General features: G+C 45.1%; 1 long non-coding RNA gene across 1 annotated transcript in view; it reads right to left on the bottom strand.

Annotated features, from left to right (window-relative positions):
• The window catches only part of LOC309344040, a 49,989-nt gene extending 33,877 nt beyond the window's left edge, over positions 1-16,112 (bottom strand). Inside the window, exon 1 of the long non-coding RNA XR_014157570.1 lies at positions 16,043-16,112. This is a non-coding gene — a long non-coding RNA (uncharacterized lncRNA). The remainder of the gene's footprint in view (positions 1-16,042) is intronic.
• Between the last annotated feature and the right edge of the window lie 467 nt (positions 16,113-16,579).

Here is a 16,579-nt window from a genome sequence, read left to right as displayed (position 1 = left end):
AGTCACAGAATGTGAAGGCCAGGACGGCTATAATTCTGTGTGTGTCAGACTCTCAGCTTGTGCATATACAGGATTTAGAGTACGCACGAGAGGTTTGGGACACATTGCGAAGGACACATCAGAGAGATACAGGTTCTTCAGCGTTGCTGTATTTTGAAAAGCTGACCAATCTGAGGCTTGCGCCTGATGGATATGTTCAAGCGCACCTGACGGAAATGAAATATCTGCGGCAACAGATGGTGGAACGCAATTTCCGTCTGCAGGAGGAAGTGTTTTGCTTTATGGTGATCAACAGCCTGAATCGGACTTACAAAACCGTTGCCAGTCAGCTTGGGTCCCTTCCGGCGCAGGATTTGACCTCGGAGAGGGTGTTTGCCGTGGTGCTGAACGAACAGGACAGACTTGCTGCACTGCAGGTCAAGGACAGGGGGAGAGAAGAACGGAGTTCTAACACCCCCACTGCTACTGCTACTGGAGAAAATGCTGTAGCTTTGAACGTTGTCCGATGTTACAATTGTGGACAGACTGGGCATCTTCAGCGGAACTGTAAGAAGCCACGTCAGCACAAAGGAACCAAGGGAAGCTCTACGAAATCTGAGGCATCAGGCAAAAGTCATACCAAGTCACAGGCGAAGCCTGCAAAGGCTTTGATGTCGCTAAAAGCCACACCAGAAGTGGGGAATTCTTTCGTTCTAGACACAGGAGCGACGGTTCATATGTCCCCAAACAGACAGCTATTTTCGACGTTTAAGAAGCAAAGCTTCGCTGTACAACAGGCCAACGGTCAGGAGCTGGAAGCCACCGGAATTGGGACTGTGTATCTTGAAAGTCTGAACTTGACTATAAACAATGTTTATTTGGTTCCAGAGTTGAAGTACAATCTGCTCAGCGTTTCGCAGATTGCTAAGAAGGGACTAAAACTGTCCTATGATGATGAGAGCTGCGAGATCTACAAAGATGGAGAGTTGTATCTTTCTGCCAAAGAGAAAGATGGACTGTATTTGTTGACTTTTGATCAATGTGATTACATGAAATGTAATTCTAACATGATCTCTTTTGCAGGTGTAGCCAAGAAGAATGCCAAGCAGGTCACCTCGAGGGTCGACAAGGCATTTCAGCAGGTGTATGCTGATGTGATTGGTCCTCTAGCACCATCTAGAGGCAATGCAAAGTATTACCTAATATGTGTGGATTCTTTCACAGGTTTTGTCTGGATTTATCTTTTGGAGAGACCAAAAGAAGCCTTAGAAAGGTTTAAAGAGTTTTGTGACAAGGTTAAAAATATGCATGATGCTGACATAGATTGTCTTTGCACAGATGAGAAGCCAATTTTTCTTTTACAGGATTTCCAGAGGTTCCTGCAGAAGAAAGGGATAAGACACAGGGTTGCTGCTTCCGAAGAAGCATGGAAGAGATGTGTCTGTGTTAGGGTGAACAAAGAATTGCAAAAGGGAATGGAGGCGCAATTGCTTAGTTCACATCTGCCAAATGAGTACTGGGCTGAGTCGCTAATGTCGTATACTTATACATGGTTGAGAAAGTTTTCAAAAGAGTTAGGAAGTTCTCCTTTTGAGAAACTGTTCCATAGAAAACCTTCTGTTGCCCATTTCAAGGTTTTTGGGTCTCATGTGAGGACAGAAGCTCCGGGGGGAGTAAAGAATGCCAGAGGCATTTTTGTGGGTTATGAAAAGGGTCTCTACAGAGTAATTTTGTCTGAATCTGGTCAGGTGATTCTCACAAAATTTCTAGAGAGTGCTCCTGAACAGGAGAGAGCGATTGTTCACACATTTCCCACAGGAGATGATTCTGATGATGATGATGATGTTGATTTTATTGATTTCAGTAGTACTGATGATGACAGTGATAGCTCAGACAGCTCAGCTGTCACAGTCATTGAGAGGAAATCTCACATAATGGCTAGACCCTCAGAGGAGGAGGACGAATCACTAATTACGCTTAGTACTGGTTCTCCAGAGAGTTCAGAGGCTGAACCAGAAAGCAAAGAAGAATAGCACCTCTTACGTAGGTCTGAGAGAGCAACAAAGGGTGTACCACCCAAGAGGTATTCAAAAGAGTTTGCCAACCTAGCTATTGCATGTGTTGCTGTTGTAAACAACCAAGGTCAGATTGAAGCTGTGTATGAGTCAGAGACAAAGGCACAACAGAGAGTTGCTAACCAAGGTAATGCAGAAGCACTCATTCCTTGGAAGTCAAACAACCAGAGAGGTACATTGGTAAAACCAGTGGCGGGTAGTTCCAAGGGTGGAACTGAAACAACAGGGGAATGTTATATGTATAACAACTGTTTGTTTTCTTCTCTGGATCACGCATTGCTCGCAGCACGCATTGATTCTTTAGGGGGAGGATGTTACCATAAAGAAGCAATGCAGCAGCAAGCGGCAGCTTTGTCAGCTGCAGGTGGCTGGAAAGCCAGACAGGATGTTGATGTTTGTGACTGTTACCATGGCAAGAAAGGGGCAGTCCATTCACCGTACTGAGCACCGGATGTTAGCTCAGTGTGTGTCATCTGACCTGTACAGGATGTACATGGGTGGAGTTTTACTCTCTCTGCTGTTGTAAAGAGTGAGCAGACATGTTTATCTGTATGACTGCAAAAGACAGAAATAAAAGCATGTAGATACATTTCTGTCTGTCTGTTTCCCCTCCCTGGGGATAGCAGGGAGAGGGAGAAGCAGTGGTGTGTTTTTCTCACGTCTGGGAAAAATCGCCAATTACAGACCTCGTCTGTTTTCCCTGCCGGGAGTCGCAGGAGGGAGGTCAGTAAGGAATTCAGCCGGTGCCTGAAGAGTGGCACATTCCTCTGACCGAGGCAGAATTCCAACAGATTTCCCCTCTGGATTCGATCTGCGTTATTCAGTCACAGCTCCAATAATAACTGGAGCTTCCCCCAAAAATGTCTAGAGATCCAGTCATAGATCTCCAATGATCCATTCTTGGGATCATGGGAAATCATGGGATCAAACATTGCAGGAGGCCGTTTGTTAGTGTTTAGTGTTCCTTTCAAGTGAATCGGACGACGTTGGGTTATTGGCGAAATCGTGACCCCGTGGGTTAGAGCGCTGAGGGCTCATTTTATGGCCTACTGTGAAACGTGGGGTCTGAACCACCAAATGTTGCAGGGGCCATTTTCAAGTGTTTTGCACCGCTTTTAAGTGAATCAGACAATGGATTTTGTGCGGGTTAGAGCACCAAGGGCTCATTTTATGGCCTACCATGAAATGTGGGGTTTCTACCACCAAACGTTGCAGGGGGGCATTTTCAGGTGTTTGGCACCACTTTCGAGTGAATCGGACGACGTCAGGTTTTTGTTGAAACCATGACCCCACGACTTTGTAGTTTAGACTTGAGTGGACCTCACACTGACAGAGCACCACAGCAAGGCTTCAACTGCACATCTCTATTGATGTGTGTGTGGATTTTAAACATGCATAGAAGTGCATAACTGCATAGCCTATCTATTTGCCAATAGTAAGATTTCATTGCATACCCCCAAAGCAGAAACTTAAAGACTTGGGGCTCTTGCTTCTGCAAAATTTGGGTTTGTAGAGGAAGATTTTGTTTGTTTTTTTAGGCTAATGAGTTTTTTTCAGGGAACCGAAGGCAGTTGCCAAGAATTATTGCACATGAAGGCTTAGCAAGTTATATTATTATTATTTCAAAAACCTACAAAACTTGTATGATTATTGGCAACAATTGGGGGGGGGGACATATGTACATCATGGGAAGAGATGTCTTTCTTAGAACAAATGACTTCTTAAAAACTATTTGTTCTGTCTTGGACAGAAGAACGTTCTGGTCTTGTGCTTTAAGACCATGAACTGACAACACCCAACTGATTGCCAAAGTTAAGCACTTTTAAATCCAGCTGATTTAAATAGGGAAGAGGGACTTGCTTAATTATCTCATTGACATAATGGGAACTAAATAGTGTTATAACTCTGAATGGGTGGCGCCCCATATTTTGGTATAGTTTCTGTTCTTTCTCTGAATCAATTAGGTGATTTTGGAATTCTTCGTTCTCTGGCTCTCTCTCTCTCCCGCCCCCTCTTTTAAATGGCAAATTCCTAGAACGGCAGATTGGTTTGCTAAAATATTAAATTCTTCAGTTTCACATCTCTTGGGGCAAAATGGTGCCAAACCCTTTCTGCTAAAAACAAAATTGCAATGCTGCATTGAAAACCCCGTCCGAATGATAGAACTCCAGCCAATCTAAATCATGAGTGTGGTCACGGCATTCCCTCTGAGAAATCTTTTCTGGGCATGCTCAGCAACAGTGCGTGCCGGGATCTGGACCCCGGGGAAAGCACCAGAAAAACCAGTGGTCACTAGCAGTGCATGCTGGGATACGCATCTTCTGGGAAGAGCCAATGCTCTGCTTTGCTGACATTGTCCATTTCCCCCTCATTCTTGGCTGAGCTCAATTGCACACTTCAAAGAGGCCTCGGCACAGAAAGAATGTTTCAATTCTGTTAAATTTCCATCTGTTATTTCAGTATTGTGCGCTGTGGGACTTACTTCACAAACCCTTTGCTTTGATTCCATTTCAGTGAACAAATATTTGATTATGAAGCCCCACGGGAGTGTCTGCTAATCAAGTTGCTGTGCTGTGAGCATTCTGACCCTATAATTTTGTCTTATAGTGAGAAACCCACGCTGTGAAGAAAACTGAATTTTACTCCACACCTCCCACAACCCATCTGAGCAGGATATCAGAAATTTCCTAGCAGGGCTGACTATGCTGACCTCAACTGCAGAGGAACAAGAATTCATGGACGGTCCTATCACCCCAGAGGAAATGGAAACAGTCCTCAAAAACCTGAAACCACACAAAGCTCCAAGCCCGGATGGCTTTACAGCAGAATTCTACATGTAATTCAAAGAAATCTTGATGCCCTACATGACACGCCTATTTAATGACATCATAAAAACTTAGACCTCTTCTAAAATAGTCTCTATCCCAAAACCACTCAAGGATAGTTTCAAAGTAGAATCATACCACCCAATTTCATTGATAAATCAAGACTTCGAAATAGTCACATCAACCTTGGCCAGCTGCCTAAATTTTTTCCTACGCCAATTAATAGCCCCAGACCAGATTGGCTTCATCCCTGGCCGCAATATAACAGATCCCGTTAAGAAATTACTGAATCTGATCAAACACAGCAAAACAACCAAACTCCCACTGACGATTATGTTGTTGGACATCCTCAAAGCCTTTATTTTTTGGAATGGAAATACCTAATAGCAGTATTTACCAACATGTAATTTGACCCCAGCTTTCTCCAAATTAGGAAACAAATTTACCTCAGCAAAATGCAGACTTAATCGTATGGGCTCCAATACCATAGCAATCCAAAGGGGCACAAAACAAGGATGCCCACTGGCTCCCTTCCTATTCATCCTAGCCCGGGAACCCCTAGCAATCCGACTCCGAGCTGCCCCTGATATCAAGGGAATGGAAATGAAAGGTAAAACCTATAAACTAGGGCTCTTTGTCATGACACCAAATCTTATAAACACAGCAATCATCCTAATCAAAGAACTCAACATATCTGATACGGTGTGAGGCCTACAGGTGAGCTTTGCTAAATCTGAGGTTATGTGCTTCAACACACACACACACACACACACACACACACACACACCCAAAAGGAATTCACCAACACCCCAAATATGAAACTCTGCCACACCAAATTCAGATACCTAGGGGTGCAAATCAACAGAGACTTGAGGAAATGGAACGACATCAACTTTACCCTCTCAAACAAAATAACCATGGTCAAAATGATCACCCTCCCAAAATTAACCTACGTATTCCAAACCCTCCCAATCTGGATTCTCTCAACCCAGCTCCATAAATGGCAGGGGAAAAATGACACTCATTTATTTTCTCACACAAAAAGCCAAAAATAAGCCCCAAATACCTACAACTCCCTGCCCCAGAAGGAAGATGGGGAATCTCCAACACAGAATTATAGTACCGTATTTTTCGCCCTGTAGGACGCACCGACCCATAGGACGCACCTAGTTTTGGGGGGGGAATAAAGAAAAAAAATTATTCCCCCCCCCCAGCCGCTCAGCGCTCCAGGCAGCAGGCTGCTATCCGCAGCCTAGGGAGCCCTGTGGGAACTCCCACGGGCTCCCCAGGCTTGCTGATAGCTTCCTGAAGCCTGGAGAGCGAGAGGGGTCGGTGCGCACCGACCCCTCTCGCTCTCCAAGCTTCAGCGAAAGCCTGCATTCGCCCCATAGGACGCACACAGATTTCCCCTTCATTTTTGGAGGGGAAAAAGTGTGTCCTATAGGGCGAAAAATACGGTACATCACCAACCAAGTGCACCACATAATCCCATGCATTCTAGAAGATGAGAAGACACAATGGGTACACTTGGAGAGAGTGACAATTGAAAATACTCCCACCGCAGCATACCCATTCCTCCAAAACAAACAAAGGGAAATCTCCACAACATTAAACAGGTTCACACAATCCAAGAAAAAGTAGATAAACTGTCCCCAACGCCATCCCTTTGACTCACCACCCACTATTCCATTGTGTGGCACAGAACTTCCAAATAAAGCCAAGCAGACTGTAGCAGACTTCTACAAAAATAACAAACCCATATCAACACAAGGAATACAAGACAAACTAGGGGACACACAAATACCCTGACTAACACACCACCAACTACACGCCTTCTTAAACAATCCAGCAGTAAAAGTAGCAGCCACTAGGCCCTTGATTACCTTTGAAAACCTCCTCCTAACAGCAGAGGGACACAGTAAGGGAATGATATCCACAATATATAAAATACTGCTCCAAAATCTCACAAACCCCCTCAACGCAATCAAAGAACAATGGGAGCACGACATAGGCTACAAAATAAACCCTACCCATCTCAGCCAAAAGAAAGGAACTCACCTTGAAATTTACCTACAGATGGTACCTAACACCACAGAAACTGGCACTGATACATCCCAGAACCTCACCAAAATGCTGGAGAGGCTGCACTTCCACAGGCGCATACCTCCACATGTGGTGGGAGTGCCCCCAAATCCAATCCTTCTGGACAGAAATCTTACAAGAAATATGCAAAATAACCAAACAGGTAATGGAACCCACCTCAGAACTGGCCCTACTGAATATTTTCCAAGAGAATAATGCACACTCACACTATAAGCAGCTTTATTCAAATTTTAAAGGTTACAAAAAGAAAAAGAAAAAAAAGAAAAAAGAAAGGAAAAAAAGACAGAAAAAATACAATCAGTTAAAAAAAAAGAACAAATCGAACCTTTACATAGCTTTCTTTCCTTTACTTATTTCCTTGACCTCCTCACACCTCCCATTTTTGTATTCTAATTCAAATTATTGTTTCAGCAAATCCTTCCAACCTTGTTTTTATCTTAATAATTTGTCTTAATATACTATAATTTTACATTCTCTCTTTCACCAATTCATTTTTACTTAATCCTTTATGTCATTTCTGCCTAAACCACATAATTTTCTTTTTCCAACATCTTTCTAACAATCCTTAATTTTACAATATTTTTGAAGATAAACTTTAAATTTTCTCCAATCTTCTTCCACCGACTCTTCTCCTTGGTCCCGGATTCTGCCAGTCATCTCAGCCAGTTCCATGTATTCCATCACCTTCATCTGCCATTCTTCCCGGGTGGGTAGATCTTGTGTTTTCCAATACTTTGCAATGAGTATTCTTGCTGCTGTTGTGGCGTACATAAAAAAAGTTCTATCCTCCTTTCGCACCACTTGGCCGACCATGCCCAAGAGAAAGGCCTCTGGTTTCTTCTGGAAGGAATATTTAAATACCTTTTTCATTTCATTATAGATCATCTCCCAGAAGGTCTTAATCTTTGGGCATGTCCACCAAAGGTGAAAGAATGTACCTTCAATCTCTTTACATTTCCAACATTTATTATCGGGCAAATGATACATTTTTGCAAGCTTGACTGGTGTCAAGTACCACCTGTAAATCATTTTCATTATATTCTCTCTTAAGGCATTACATGCCGTAAACTTCATACCTGTGGTCCATAACTTTTCCCAGTCAGCCATCATAATGTTATGTCCAACACTATAAGGAGCTCATAACCCACCTACTCTCAGCAGCCTGAAGCATCATACTGGAGGGCACCATACACTGAGAGACATGTCAGGATTATTGGGATTACTGTAATAGCCTGCAGTTTTATAAGAGTATAAAGTAGATGAATAAATGAGCAAATTAAGTTAATTTGGATATGCAGAAAATATTAAAAATAAATTTAAGGAACCACAGAAAGAGGAGAAAGGAAGTCAAGTTTTGAAACGTTGAAATGATTATAAAATTATTGAAATCTATAAAATTGAAAATCATAAATTAAAAAAAAAAACTAGACAGCCTAGAATCTTCCAGTAACCATGAATACTAATAAGAAAGTGCTTTTAAGGTGTGCAGCCTTAGAACTGGTCCTCTTCCTGTATGTATGTACATCACCTGATTTCTTATTCAAGACCATAGCTGTCAATTTACAGATTTGAAAATAAGGGATCAGCAGCCAAAATAAGGGATTTTGCTTAGCTTATGCACATCGGGGCTGCTGTCGTCCTGGTGCGAGGAGTTCTATCAGCCCTTTCCCGCCCGAGAGAGGAAGGGAGGAAGAGAGACTCTGGCCCGCAAGCCCGGCATGAGGCGGTTGCAGCGCCGCAGTGGCCGCTGAAGCGCCGCCCTTCTGCGTCCCTCCCCATTCCCTCCTCTTCCTCCTCCCTCAGGACGCCTCCTCAGCTGCCGCCACCACATCCGGCTTCCCCTGGCAGTGCGATGGAAGTCTCGCAAGAGAGGGGCTGCCTGCCCACCCACCACCACCCGTCCCCTGAGGGGGAAAAGGGAGAGACGGAGATGTGGCAGCTTGTGCACGCGCTCTCTCTCGCAGCGGAGGACCCCAAACTACTGCTTCCCTCCCGAGCCGGGCGAGCATGAAACCTGGGAAATTTAAGGGACATCATCAATCCAGGACAGCAGCGGGACACGGCGCTGGGATAAGGGAGTTTCCCGCCAAATAAGGGACAGTTGAAAGCTATGTTCAAGACTCGTAGCTGAAGCCTGGCCCACACATGTAATGGTTGAATCTGGAGGGGGACTGTGTCTGTTTTTTCTGCTGTTTCTCCTCCTCCTCCAGCCTAACAGCAGTGCTAGTAGCAGTCCTGGCAGGGGGAAACTTGAAAAGCAGATTTTCCAGGTTTTCCTTTTAAGCTTTCACAGAGGCGAAATGAAGGAACGTCTGTAAAGGGCGCACGTCAATACACACCATGTGATTGCGTATTTAGTCCAGGTTGAATGGTAAATCTGAGCTATTTAGAGGGTGTGTCAAACTTTAACATACCAATTGCCTTGCTGCATTTGACTAAAGATCCATCTAGCCCCAGCTTTCTGTTTCCAGCAACGTCTGGCCAAATACCACTGAGAACAAGTTTATAGAAATACTTCATTACATCTGCCCTGAACCTATCACTGCCAGTCAAAGGCCAAATGGAATTTCCCATGCTGGCTTATGGAAGAGTGCAAAAACACAGACATTGCAAAACTTCTCAACAACAGCAAAACAAGAATACAGCGCAGGATGAAATCCCAGCCAATGAATTCTCACAGGAGCTTAAAAAGAATTGTAATAGGGTTAACATATTTCAAAAAGTTTAAAAAAAACACAGGATACCCCCAAAATTTGACAAACCCCAGAGTTGTTGACCTTTTTTCCCACAAAAACACCAAACAAATGCGATGCTGCCTTCTGAAAATTCCCCCCTGGGCGTCGCTTCCACCTTTGAAATCCCAGTAATGTCCAGGGAAATCTGGACATATGGTAGCCCTATGTTTGTTCCAATTCAGCGCTAAACCACAGGTTTTCCCCAGTTGAAAGGAATCGTGTGTGAGTCCTCTGTTACTCTACCTGGCTCAAAATAAAATCACCTCACAGCCCACGCCTGCGCATGTTTATTGCATGTTCAACAGGGTTTGCTCCTAAGGACATGGGCACAGGATTGCAGCTTTCTCTTAACTTACACAGGGCCCAGGGCCTGTCCGTATTAGACGCGGGGCCTCATGCAAGTTACAGAAACAAAATAAAGCTGCTGTGGAAAATAAATATGGCTTGCCACATAAAATCACCATTTAAGTAGAGTTGTTATAATAAAATGGAAATAGTATTCTGTGTGGTGAGTCAGCTAGAGCAGAGTTCGGCAGATTTTATCAATAACATCGTGCGACTCCTACAGCGCAGCTAAGTGGGTTGCCATGGGGATTATGACAGATTTATTATCACTGTTAACTTAGAGCACTATAGTAAGTATCTGCACAGTTGTTATTGGTTTACAGTGATAACTGTAGTTCAGATTTATGACTAAATTTGTAATGTTACTGGGGTGTTTACATATGGCCAGAAAAAGTAAGGGAAATTTTTTTTAATTAATTTGACTTGTTTCGGGATCCTTCATGTGGTGGGGACCCAAGCAAGTATTTTTGTCCCCTCCGAGGTCTGACAAAAGAAAGTTGCATATTATAAAATATGAAAGGGGACTGCATTCAGTTGCAGGTCATAAACTTGCAAGGGTTTGTAGCTTAATTTCCCATTATAACCACACAATTTACTAAAAAGGAATATAATGCACAACAGCTGTCTCATTATACAAAGATTTTCAAGGGGAGGGGCGGGACAGTGAACAGCACTGTAATCCTTTGCAAGTTAATGAAACATAAAAGATAGGCAGTCAATAAGGTATTAATGTGCACTTTCAGTGTGCCAGACCAGGAAAGGCTTGTCTGATCTCAGCGGCAGATTATGTCCCAGATGGAGTCCTGGCTCTTCAAAGTCAGAAGGGAGTGCTCTTGCCCAGGCCACAGATATTCCATGCGCCAATCACAAACCAAATACATCATAAGAAACTGTTATAAGAAAAACTGTTCCCTTTCCCTTATGGGGTATTCCGGACCCTGTATAGAGTCCTTAAGTGGGTTTCCTATTGGTAGGAGAAAATAACAGAGGCTAACCAGAGTATATTGAGAAGCAAAGAGGCTAGTAAGAAGAAGAAGAAGAATTTGGATTTGATATCCCACTTTTTCACTACCCGAAGGAGTCTCAAAACGGCTAACATTCTCCTTTCCCTTCCTCCCCCACAACAAACACTCTGTGAGGTGAGTGGGGCTGAGAGACTTCAGAGAAGTGTGACTAGCCCAAGGTCACCCAGCAGCTGCATGTGGAGGAGCGGGGAAGCGAACCCGGTTCACCAGATTACGAGTCTACCGCTCTTAACCACTACACCACACTGGCTCTCAGTAAGCCTGATCTTTATTCAAGGAGCTGTTGCAACAGGGTCCCCACTCCCCACACGCAGGCGGGAGGAGAGAACCCCAAACAATGATGCACAAGCCTTTATATAGACCAGGGGTAGTCAAGCTTTTTATACCTACCGCCCACTAATGCATCTTTCTTGATGGTAAAATTTCCTTACTGCCCACCGGTGCTCAATGGAAGGAGGATTCAGCTTGTGCTGTAGAACCCCCTACTGCCCACCTAGAATCCTGAAACGCCCACTAGTGGGGGCCAGGTTGACAACCCCTGATATGGATTCTTGAAATTGCCCACCCTGTAGTCCAAGACCACCACCCCACACAAAAAACATATCGTACATACATCACAGAAGGAGGCGGTCTACAGCAAAAATCCTGTCTTCCAGGATACCTGATAATGGTCACTGATTGCATTACCTGGGCAGCCTGGCCATTCTTTGGTGATGGTTAATACCTTAGTTGCTGAATCCAGGTCACAGGCTCACCCTATTCATACACAAATACATCCTTAAGACAGGATTTGTAAGAGAAAAGACAATGGGAAGGCTTTCCCCATTTTCCTCCCTTACCGCAGAGGAATATCTGAGGTCATTGGGAGAGTCAAAATGGCTTCCGGATGGCTCTCCCATACTATTTCAGACACATGGTTCATATATTTAGATATGTGTGCATTTATGAAGACTTATTCTATATTTGAGACCTAGAAATTCTTATAACGAAGCACTGATGTTCTACAAGCATGCGCTCTTTGCATCTGATATGCCGTACTTGTACTTTGCACTTCACAAGTTTGAACCCACGTATTTGCAAGATGGCTGCTTTGGTTGAGATTCATGCATTGCAGGGGGTTAGTCTACATGACCCTCAGGGTGCCTTCCAGCTATACAATTCTATGATTCCAGGTCTGTCTTGCTTGCCTGCCTCCTTCTGAACCATCTTAGACAGAACAGAAAAGGTGCAATAATCTGCATGCTGAGAGAGAGGGTGACATGCTGCGTTTAGGGAACCTGCAACCTTTTACCTTGGAGCAAGCCTCCTAAATGTTCCTTTCCCCCTTAAATGGACCACATAAAGGGTACTATAGAGAAATAGGGGTGTTTGGCTTTTGCTTCCCAGCTCCCCAAGGGACTGAGTCCCTGAAGAAGAAGAAGAAGAAGAAGAGGAGGAGGAGGAGGAGGAGGAGGAGGAGGAGGAGAGGAGGAGGAGGAGTAGTAGTTTGGATTTGATATCCCGCTTTATCACTACCCTAAGGAGTCTCAAAGCGGCTAACAATCTCCTTTTCCTTTCCTCCCCCACAACAAACACTCTGTGAGGTGAGTGGGGCTGAGAGACTTCAGAGAAGTGTGACTGGCCCAAGGTCACCCAGCAGCTGCAGGTGGAGGAGCGGGGAATCGAACCCGGTTCACTAGATCGCGAGTCCACCGCTCTTAACCACTACACCACACTCGGTCAGAGATGAATGGATGGAGACAGGATGCAGTGAAAGCAAGGCAGATCTTTGTTTTTCTGTTGCAGCAGAGTTCCCTTCCCTCCTTGCAAGCAGGCAAGAGAGACCCAGAACCAAGAAGAAACATCTCTTTGAAGGGTTTGCATCCCCTTTACAAACCGCCAGAAATTACATCACACATAAGGTGGGGTTACCGTGTCTCAGGCAGGCCGAGGTGTGATATTCCTGAGGATTTAGCATGTTTCACTTAGTTCCAGACACAGTTTACACAGAACATTAGCATTTGATAGGACAATTAGGGTGCCCACCAGACATCCCTCAGTGCAGAGCATCTGAGCAAACAATGATACCAAGAAGGTTCATAGATATAGGGAGAGGAATCCCTTCAGGAACTTCCCCTGACTGCTATCTGTGCCATCCATAGTCATTCCACCATGACCCATCCTCATCTCTGACAAAGTCTCTGAGACAAACATGAGGACTAATGGGCTGACACCGTGGGATTATAAGGTGACCCTTTTCCTTTGTGACATCAGTGGTCATGCAAGACTTTCCTCTTCCTCTCCTTTCCCCTGCAGCCCTGCATTTGGTGAGCACCCCTGTGATTTTGAGCACATCTCCGTTTCAGACCGACTCTCTGGCATTTGTTCTGCAAAGCCGGGTGCACATTCCTGTGGCTGCTCCAGCCGCCGTGAGTCACCAAGTCTCCAAGTGACTCATGGACAAAAGGATCCATAGCTCCGCTAAAGGCCAGAATCCCAGCGGGTGGGGAAATATTTTCGTCCTGTGAGGAAATGCCAGTAATTTGGGCATTTGTTTCCCTCTGAGATTGGATGGAAATGCCGTGTTGCTCAAATACCACAGGAATAAAACATTGCAAAACACCTTTGATGTGAAAATGTGTAGTGGAAGCGTTTTCCCATTTCCATAGCAAAGCTTTCTCTTGGTGATGTTGTGTCGAAGGACTTAGTCTGAATCTAATCCAACATTGTATGGATCAGTGAGAGCAGGCAGGTCAGGATTCATTGGCCAAGCCAGCTCACCCTTTTCGTGTGGTGGCATTGCAGGACAGAGGAGGCTTCACTGGGGCCCCAATAGGGGAATACAAACTGACTGTGCCCCTCTTGTCTGGAGCAGACGGTGGGCTTCCCTCGTATCCCCCCCTTGCCTATTTAAGCAGCTCGGCCTGTTTGTTCCTGCGCCAGGTTTCCCAGGCAACCCACCCTCGGTTTAAGCCAGGCTTCCTCAACCTCGGCCCTCCAGATGTTTTTGGCCTACAACTCCCATGATCCCTAGCTAGTAGGACCAGTGGTCAGGGATGATGGGAATTGTAGTCTCAAAACATCTGGAGGGCTGAGGTTGAGGGAGTCTGGTTTAAGCTGATAGTCAATGACTTTGCTGTGGCTGCAGTGGTCGCCGTCCTTCAAGCTCACTGGGCTTATTGGCACTGACCTGGTGGTTTTGCCTACCTCATAGCAATCGTCACAACTGGTTGGGCATTGGGGCAATCCTTTGTTTTGGATGGAGGAGAGGTTGTGGTCTCCACCTGCCCCTCCAAACTCTGGGGAATCCCATTAAAGGAATCCGAGGGGAGTGGCCATGTCCACGTGCCCTGGAGGGCCAGGGCCGAAGGCACTCCCCCAGACGGTGGTCTCTGCGGGAGTCACCCTATTGGGTGTAAGTCTTAGGAACCCCCGCCTGGATTGGCCACACGTCACTTCCGGCGGTGGGCCAGAAGTATTTTGATTGCCCCATGCCCAAGCCAAACCTCTTTCATCTGTATTCAATAAAGTTGTGGCCTGTTTGGACCCATAACCAATCTCATTGGTATCTTCTTATTTGGGTTGGGGTAAGGAAAGTCAGATGCCTGGTCCTGCAAGAATAAAGTGTTGTAAACAAAAATCTGCCCTTTCCCCCCTTATTGGGTATCCAAGAGCCCATATAGAGTCCTTACGTAGGTTCCCTATTGGTAGGAGAAAATAACAGAGGCCAACCAGAGAATATTGAGAAGCAAAGCATCTAGTAAGCCTGATCTTTATTGATCTGTTGCAACAGGGTGCTCCTCTCACACGAAGGAAAGGAGGAGGAACCCAGAACAAAGGTGTGCCTGCCCTTATATAGAAATTTTAAATCCCCTGCCCTGGAACTCCAGACCACCCCTCCATACATCATACATACATCACAGTAAGGGTGTAACTCAAGACCCCCACCCCCAGATACATCATACCTACATCACAGAAAAGGCGGTCTACAGCAGAAATCTGAGTGCGTTGTTTATCTCGTCTGACAGGTTACCTGTTAATGCTCACTTGACTGGATACCCTGGGGAGCCTGGCCAGTCTTTTGTAATGATAAATAGTTCCTGAGCCAGGTCACAGGCTCACCCTATTCAAACACAGACAGACATACCCTTAAGACAGGATTTGTGAAGGAAAAGACAATGGGGAGGCTTTTCCATTTTCCTTTGACCTTGCAGAGAAAACATTTGGCCAGTTTGGGAATCAAAAATGGTTTCAGGTCGGTCTTCCTGTGCTGATTTATGTACGTGCTTGGTTGGTACATTTATGAACATTTATTATATATCTAAGACTTTAAAATTCTTATCACAAAAGCAAATTCAAAATTGGAACTTTATGGATAGTGGATCTACAGTAGTCTTCAATTATTCATGCTGCTTCATGTCCTTCACTTTCCTAGGAGAGACCTGGGTTCAGATTTGCCAGTTTCCCCCTTTTGGTGCTGGGATCCAAAGTCACAGTTGCCTCATTGCTCTTTATGCTGAGTTCTCTAAAGCCCTCCTTGTCCAGACAGCCACTTCTCAACACCCTGTGTTCATAAATGTACAAGGCAAACACATAAGGTAAAGGTAAAGGGACCCCTGACCATTAGGTCCAGCTGCGGACGACTCTGGGGTTGCGGCGCTCATCTCGCTTTATTGACCCAGGGAGCCAGCGTACAGCTTCCGGGTTATGTGGCCAGCATGACTAAGCCACTTCTGGTGAACCAGAGCAGCACACGGAAATGCCGTTTACCTTCCCGCCGGAGCGGTACCTATTTATCTACTTGCACTTTGTGCTTTCAAACTGCTAGGTTGGCAGCAAAACCCATCTCCCCAGCGTTCCCCTTGAAGTCAAGGCACAATCCTGTGACATACAACACCCTCCTGGTTTTCCATTTCCATTGCATGGGGTGTTCCCCCCCCCCAAGTTCAAGAATCTGGCATCTGAGCTCCTCTTACCTTCACAGTTCCTGCTCATTATCGCTTATGGGCACCAAGGGCTTTGGCAAGTGTATCACCATCAGACTGACAGACATCCCTCTCTCAGGGAAATATGAGGCTTGCTTTTATTCTTGAGTACAAAATACAGAGAAGTATCCTTCTGTCACATAGAGGAGGGAGAAAGGTTGTTTTCTGCTGCTCCAGAGAAGCGGACACGGAGCAATGGTTCCAAACTACAAGAAAAAAGATTCCACCTAAACATTAGGAAGAACTTCCTGACAGTAAGAGCTGTTCGACAGTGGAATTTGCTGCCAAGGAGTGTGGTGGAGTCTCCTTCTTTGGAGGTCTTTAAGCAGAGGCTTGACAACCATATGTCAGGAGTGCTCTGATGGTGTTTCCTGCTTGGCAGGGGGTTGGACTCGATGGCCCTTGTGGTCTCTTCCAAATCTATGATTCTGTGATTCTGTGATCCTCAAACATAGAGTCTGAGCTCAGAGCACCAGTCTCACACATGTGATCAGCTACATGGTTCAAACAGAAGAGAGTGAGGAAGGA

This window comes from Podarcis erhardii (genome assembly GCF_964252035.2).
Source record: "Podarcis erhardii genome assembly, chromosome: 6".
Taxonomy (NCBI): Eukaryota; Metazoa; Chordata; class Lepidosauria; order Squamata; family Lacertidae; genus Podarcis; species Podarcis erhardii.
Note: the sequence above shows the minus strand (reverse complement) of the source record. Positions and strands in the feature narration are given on the sequence as shown.